The sequence below is a fragment of the Lissotriton vulgaris genome, chromosome 2_2, assembly GCF_964263255.1.
Source record: "Lissotriton vulgaris chromosome 2_2, aLisVul1.2, whole genome shotgun sequence".
In the NCBI taxonomy this organism is placed as follows: domain Eukaryota; kingdom Metazoa; phylum Chordata; class Amphibia; order Caudata; family Salamandridae; genus Lissotriton; species Lissotriton vulgaris.
This window is the reverse complement of record NC_141688.1, coordinates 181,248,576-181,256,938: the sequence shown is the minus strand read 5'-3', so window position 1 is coordinate 181,256,938 and position 8,363 is coordinate 181,248,576.

Below are 8,363 nucleotides of genomic sequence, written 5' to 3'. Positions count from 1 at the left end.
GGAAAAACAGACCATACAACCAAAGTGAAATAGAAGTGAGGGTTCAAAAGTATGGGCTAAAAATTCCCATCAGAAGTCACTCTGTACCGCCCTTTGTTACATCATTTGGGTACTCCTTGCCCAGGAGATAGATGAGAACAGTCCTTTAGATGTAATAGTGACTGTCCTAAGATGTAAGGTGAAAATGTGTCAATAAAGGGTGGTTTAAAGATTCAAAGTTAAGTGTGACTACTGAAAAAAAGCAGTGTAAAGAAATTAAGTGATAAAGGTAAAATTGGATAAAGCTAGGTGGATATGAAATTTTTATTGTGTTCCCCTAGTTGTCCAAGATTAAAAACAAAGTGAGAACAGATTTGAAATAATATCTGTAAGTAGTGACGGTCAACATGTTTCAGCAAAACTGGAATATTTCCAATGCATTCGTCAGGACCAGATGTATATTCAACTATTGCTTTATGTAAGTGAAAAATTAATAAAGCCAAGATATCACCTGTGTTTCAGGTCATACGTTCAACCACATACTGTTGTCGCAGTGTGAACCCAGCAATGGCAGGAGCATGAAAAGTGAAACAAAAAACAATTACATTGTAAATGACGCATTATGTCACATACTACAGAGAATGTCTTTATATTTAAATCACATCCTTTTGTGGGCAATATACAATTTGCGCTTGTTTACACCACTCACCCATTAGTTGTGGTTGAAATGCCTCACCCCACCTGGCAGCAGCTTAGGTTTTTGGAGCACCGCTCTAAACCAAATTAAAGAAACAATAATGACAGTCTTTATATTCCATTAGTTGTAAGTAACTTTATCTATACTTGCAAGGATGAAAAAATGCAATTCATCATTTGTCACCGCTTATTCCATTGTCAAAAGGTATACAAATATTGCATACTATATAGGTGGAAGTAACTCTTCTTGCGTTGTTATGTTACCCCTATGACCATGAACTGTAGTTATGAAGCCAAACGAGTTTTAAGGTTAATAGGATCTATTGTTAACCTTATTAGCAGTAAAATGCTGCTAATCGGCATGTGAATAACTAAGAGAAGCGCCAGTCAGACACTCAAGTGCCCACATCATATCACATGGCAGTTTCTTCATGTCGTTTTTAAATTGACGGCTTGTTCAGACTTCACTAACACCCCAAAATTCGGAGTCTCACTGCCCCCAATATCTCTTGGTAATGGAGCCTCCACTGTAAATAGAATGAGCGCTGGAACAAGGCGATTTGCTTAGACTCACCCCCATTGCCCGAACAGTACGAGCGCACTCGTATGTAGCGCCAGCTGGTTACCGGCGGCAAGGCTCGGATGACTAGCGAGCATAGCCGCGCCCATTAAGAGCTGTAGACCGCGCGCATAGCCGCGCCCATTAGAAACGAGCAAAGTAACCCGACCGCATTCGTGCGCCTCCGCATCCATAATGGAACCAGCGCTGAGTCGCGCTAACTGACCTCTCCGTCGGTGTCTCCCGGCAGTCTTCTGGGCTGTCTGGGGGGCACCGAAACGAACCATAGCCGCCATTTTAAACGAAACAAAACATCACCCACTGCATCACGTGTATGCCGCAATCACATGACACGTGATAATTCTGGGTAATGTAGTTTCGAGACCAAAAGCGGCCGTTTGTGTCGTTTTTCGAGTATGAGCTATGAACAGAGGATACTTTTGTGTCGTTTTTCAAGTATGAATTATAAACAGAAGATCGTTATCTGAATAGTTCCATCTGCATAATATCCCAAGCGGTATCACAATAATTAACTCAGGGATACACATGTAGTTGCGTATTTATGGAAAAAACCTCGCATTCGAAATGGCACTGCACATTTATAAAAACAAACACCTCAGTGTTTCTTAGACCCTGTGGACACAATTAATGTAGCGTATGAGTGTAAGGGTGTAGACCCGTAGTGGTGCTCACTACATTTTTGGTATGTAAATACACTCAAATATAATCATCCAGCACAAATGCACATGTTGTGTCAAATCAGGACCAACATGTGTTTAAAGGGACATCCATGGGATTGGCTCGTTCAATCCATCCTTATCACTATTGATCTTATAAACCCACTTTTGTTCCAATCTGAACAGGAAATTCCCTACATCAGTACATGAAGGAGGAATCAGAGGTTGTTCCAGCACAGTCCATTCAAAATCATTGGGGCCATGTCCCACCTCTAGAAAATGTGCCGTTAGACGAGTCGCTAGCTTACGACATCGTATCGTACTCTGATGTTCTTGGATCCTTGTTTTAATCCTTCTTGTTGTCATGCCAACATATTGTTTTCTGCAGGGGCACGTGATAAGGTAAATTAAATTTTCGCTATTACAGTTGGTAAAGCGGTGTTGTACCCAGGGCCTATTTGTTCCAATATCAACTGAGGATGAGTTGTTCGTCAGAGGGCACACTGAGCAGACACCACAAGGATGGTGTCCCTGTACTGCAGGTAAATCCCATAGAGTCCCCACTTGTCTGGGTTCTTTAGTCTTGGGACGAGTGTGTACTAACTGGTCTTTGAGACTTTGTCCCCTTTTAAATGCAAACAAGGGTGGAAGAATTTTGTCATTTCCTGTATTTAATATGGACCAGTGCTTGCGAATGATCCTCTGGACTTGGTTTGACCTTGTGTTAAAAGTGTTAACAAAGGTAATACGATCCTCCTTCTCCTTTGGCGGATGTAGTTCAAGGAGGGACTCCCTGTTATTATTTGAGGCCCTCTTCTTGGACTGACGGATTATCTTTTTGGGGTATTTCTTCTCAAGTAGGTGTTCCTCCAGTTTTTTTGAATGGACCATGAATGATTCTTTCTTAGAGCAGTTTCTCTGTATCCTGAGAAATTGGCCAAAAGGTAAATTATTTCTAAGAGCCCGAGGATGGCAACTCTCATAGTTTAGCAGAGCATTTTTGGCCATCGGTTTGCGATATACTTCTGACTCTAATCCATTAGTAGTGGCCAAGATTTTTATATCCAGGAACGCCAGTTCTGTTTTATCATATTCAATGGTAAATTTCAGGAATGGGTTCTTTGTGTTCAACCAGCGGTGGAAGGTCAATTAATCTGCCTCAGAGCCACGCCACACAACCAATATATCATCTATATATCGCTTCCAGATATGAAGCGACAATAGATGTGGGTTAGAAGATGTTAATACCTCTTGTTGTTCAAAATTGTGAACGTATAGGTTGGCCAGGCTTGGAGAGAAGACACTTCCCATACTGGTCCCTGAGATTTGAAGATAGGTGGTGTCTTCGAACTGGAAAAAATTCTCTTTCATAGCTATATCAGCCAAAGCCAAAATAAAAGACACTGGTGTAATAGACTGATGGTTACTCTGTTCCAGTAGGCGAGCCACAACCTCAAGTGTCTCTGTTTGTGGAATCGAGGTGTATAATGACTCGACATCAAACGATACCAAGATGTCAGTGTTGTGGTCATATTGTATTTCTGGGAGGAGTCTCAAAACGTCCTTGGTGTCCTGAAGGAACGTTGGCATGGCTCTCACCATTGGGTTGAGAAAATGATCGAGAAAAGTCGATAAAGGTTCCAATATGGAACCAATCCCAGAGAATATTGGCCGCCCTGGAGGAGGTCTTTGAGACTTATGGACTTTCGGAAGGCAATAGAAGTATGGCATCTTTGGGTGGGCAGTCAAAAGGTATTGACCCTCTTGTGATGTGATCCACCCTTCAGAGGTGGCTTCCTCTATTAGATGTCCAATACGCGTTTTTAGCCGTTCTGTAGGATCCTCTGTAAGACGGCGATAGGATTTCTGATTGCTCAATTGTCTCAGGCATTCACTCCTGTAACCATCAGTATCAAGGACAACAATTGCCCCCCCCTTGTCGGCTGGTTTGATTATTATCCTCTCATTGGATGCCAGAGAACGTGTGATGCCTGTTCTTTTTTAGTCAGATTCACAAAAGGTTTGGTCTCTGTGTGGTACAATTGTTGAATGTCATTTTGCACAGCTTCCTCAAATGTCAATACCTTTGCAGGTAGGCCAGCTGTTGGAGGATTAAAAGTGGACGGTTTTCTTAGGCCTGTGTTGGTATCCTCAAGTGGTAATGCAATGTTCTGTTTGGGCGCAAAAAAATAGTGTAGTCGAATTTTCCGAAAAAACTTCGCTAATTCAATTTGTGCCACAAAAGGATCCCCTTTTGTGGTGGTTACAAATCCTAACCCTTTGTTCAAGAGAGTTTCTTCATCATTCAACAACACATACGAGCTCAAGTTCATCACAATGCTGTCGTGTTACTGGTGCCCGCTGTCTCTTGGGGGATTCTCTTCCCATTGCAAAGGTCCATTGTTTGCTGTGGTGTATTGTCCCAGTGGACCTGTTGATTTGTTCCCTGTCTCCTCCTGCCTCTGCCCCGTCTCTGGCCATACTCTAAAAAAGGAGGAAACACTTGTGGTCCTTGTGGCATAGATGGTCCATACGGGCCCATTGGTGGAGGGTATGCCGGGCCGTATGCCCATGGGTTAGGTTGCCACCAAGGTTGGTAATGATTCTGGTTGTGGGCATTAAACCCCCTTCACCAATTTCTTTGGTTTCCACGTCCCCTTTGAACACTATTTCTCATGGAATCATTCTGTGAGGTGTCAGAATCACTAGATGCACCTTCAGAGCTGGACGTAGCATATGTTGAGCCGCCCTTGCGACCCCCCCGGTTGAAGGAAGGTGCAACATAAGTCTCGCTAGTGTATGGATATGCTTTTTCTGTGGAGAATTTTGCAAAATCTTTCTTAAACTTCTCCAGCTTAGCAAATAAGATCGTCTCTTTATATTCATTGTTGTTTTTCTCGCTATCTTCATGGCTTTTCTTAAAAAGAGAGTTTTTCAATGTAGCTTGGATTTGACCCTCTAATACTGTTATCTCCACTAGTATTTGGTCTGCCACCCTCTTAGCAGTCTTAATAATAAGAACGAGCCAATCCCTTGTGCATCGCCAAGCCACCATCGACCAGTCCTTGATAAAAGCTTTATCATCAAGGAACAGTCTGGGTGCATTCGCAACGATGAGGCCCGACGGTGCACAACTGCCACGGAGGTATTCCGCCATAGCTATCCCATGGACAATTGTCCTTGAATGTGATTTTTTAAGGACTAGAATTTTTGCCCATCCCTCGTCGTTAGTGCTTAATTGTACAGGAATATGTTCCAATACACTCGGATTTTCGTCTAATATGCTTTGTATCTCGGCATCTTCAAACGCTAAGCCCCAAGTCAAGTCAAGTCAGAGAATTTATATAGCGCACTACATACCCAGAGGGTCTCAAGGCGCTTAAGAGGGGAGGAGGATTACTTGTCAAATATCCACGTTTTAAGTAGCTTTCTGAATGATAGGTGGTTCTGGGTAAGGCGAAGGTAAGCGGGGAGTGAGTTCCATGTTTTAGCAGCCAGGTATGAGAAGGATCTGCCTCCCATGGTGGTCTTGTTGATGCGAGGTACAGTGGCGAGGGCTTGGCTGGAAGAACGTAGTTGGCGGGAGGGGGTGTAGAAGGACAGTCGTGAGTTGAGGCATTCTGGTCCGATGTCGTAGAGTGACTTGTGTGCGTGGGTTAGCAGTCGGAAAGTGATTCTCTTATTGACGGGTAGCCAGTGGAGGTCTTTCAGGTGACCAGAGATGTGTTCGTTGCGCGGGATGTCCAATATGATCCTGGCTGAGGCGTTTTGGATTTGTTGGAGTTTCTTCTGGAGTTTAGCGGTAGTACCTGCGTAGAGGGTGTTTCCGTAGTCCAGTCGGCTCGTGACCAGAGCATGGGTGACTGTTTTCCTTGTTTCGGTGGGGATCCAGCGAAATGTTTTTTTGAGCATGCGAAGAATGTTGAAGCAGGATGAGGATACGGCGCTGACTTGTCTGTTCATTGAGAGTGAAGAATCCAGGATGACGCCTAGGTTCCGTGCGTGGTCTGTCGGGATGGGTGCTTTTCCAAGGGCTTCCGGCCACCAAGAGTCGTCCCATGCAGAGGGGGATGTACCTAGGATGAGGACTTCTGTTTTGTCTGAGTTCAGTTTCAGACGGCTTTGTTTCATCCATTCGGCAGCTTCTTGCAACTTCTTGGAGGCCATTCTGAGTGCAATGATATGAACCAGTTATTATGGAATAGTCAGACTGTCAACCACAAATTGCAAAAATGGATAGAGCCAAGGATTAATCAAAGTGATTATTCCAAATGTTTTTTAGAAGGACCCGCGGCCTTAGCCGCACTACAAACATAAACCAAAGCGATTAACCAGAGGGTCCCAGGGCAAGTTTTATGACCCAAACTAGGTATATGCCCCAATACACATATTCATTACACAAGAAATACCTAGGGGTCAGTGAAAATACTGTCGCTCAACTGCAAAGGTAGATCTCAGAACCACAGAGGCACCAGGAGTGGAAAAACAGACCATACAACCAAAGTGAAATAGAAGTGAGGGTTCAAAAGTATGGGCTAAAAATTCCCATCAGAAGCCACTCTGTACCGCCCTTTGTTACATCATTTGGGTACTCCTTGCCCAGGAGATAGATGAGAACAGTCCTTTAGATGTAATAGTGACTGTCCTAAGATGTAAGGTGAAAATGTGTCAATACAGGGTGGTTTAAAGATTCAAAGTTAAGTGTGACTACTGAAAAAAAGCAGTGTAAAGAAATTAAGTGATAAAGGTAAAATTGGATAAAGCTAGGTGGATATGAAATTTTTATTGTGTTCCCCTAGTTGTCCAAGATTAAAAACAAAGTGAGAACAGATTTGAAATAATATCTGTAAGTAGTGACGGTCAACATGTTTCAGCAAAACTGGAATATTTCCAATGCATTCGTCAGGACCAGATGTATATTCAACTACTGCTTTATGTAAGTGAAAAATTAATAAAATCAAGATATCACCTGTGTTTCAGGTCATACGTTCAACCACATACTGTTGACGCAGTGTGAACCCAGCAATGGCAGGAGCATGAAAAGTGAAACAAACAAACAATTACATTGTAAATGACGCATTATGTCACATACTACAGAGAATGTCTTTATATTTAAATCACATCCTTTTGTGGGCAATATACAATTTGCGCTTGTTTACACCACTCACCCATTAGTTGTGGTTGAAATGCCTCACCCCAACTGGCAGCAGCTCAGGTTTTTGGAGCTCCGCTCTAAACCAAATTAAAGAAACAATAATGACAGTCTTTATATTCCATTAGTTGTAAGTAACTTGATCTATACTTGCAAGGATGAAAAAATGCAATTCATCATTTGTCACCGCTTATTCCATTGTCAAAAGGTATACAAATATTACATACTATATAGGTGGAAGTAACTCTTCTTGCGTTGTTATGTTACCCCTATGACCATGAACTGTAGTTATGAAGCCAAACGAGTTTTAAGGTTAATAGGATCTATTGTTAACCTTATTAGCAGTAAAATGCTGCTAATCGGCATGTGAATAAGTAAGAGAAGCGCCAGTCAGACACTCAAGTGCCCACATCATATCACATGGCAGTTTCTTCATGTCGTTTTTAAATTGACGGCGTGTTCAGACTTCACTAACACCCCAAAATTCGGAGTCTCACTGCCCCTAATATCTCTTGGTAATGGAGCCTCCACTGTAAATAGAATGAGCGCTGGAACAAGGCGATTTGCTTAGACTCACCCCCATTGCCCGAACAGTACGAGCGCACTCGTATGTAGCGCCAGCTGGTTACCGGCGGCAAGGCTCGGATGACTAGCGAGCATAGCCACGCCCATTAAGAGCTGGAGACCGCGCGCATAGCCGCGCCCATTAGAAACGAGCAAAGTAACGCAACCGCATTCGTGCGCCTCCGCATCCATAATGGAACCAGCGCTGAGTAGCGCTAACTCACCTCTCCGTCGGTGTCTCCCGGCAGTCTTCTGGGCTGTCTGGGGGGGCACCGAAACGAACCATAGCTGCCATTTTAAATGAAACAAAACATCACCCACTGCATCACGTGTATGCCGCAATCACATGACACGTGATAATTCTGGTTAATGTAGTTTCGAGACCAAAAGCGGCCGTTTGTGTCGTTTTTCAAGTGTGAGCTATGAACAGAGGATACTTATGTGTCGTTTTTCAAGTATGAATTATAAACAGAAGATCATTATCTGAAAAAACCTCGCATTCGAAATGGCACTGCACATTTATAAAAACAAACACCTCAGTGTTTCTTAGACCCTGTGGACACAATTAATGTAGCGTATGAGTGTAAGGGTGTAGACCCGTAGTGGTGCTCACTACATTTTTGGTATGTAAATACACTCAAATATAATCATCCAGCACAAATGCACATGTGTCAAATCAGGACCAACATGTGTTTAAAGGGACATCCATGGGATTGGCTCGTTCAATCCATCCTTA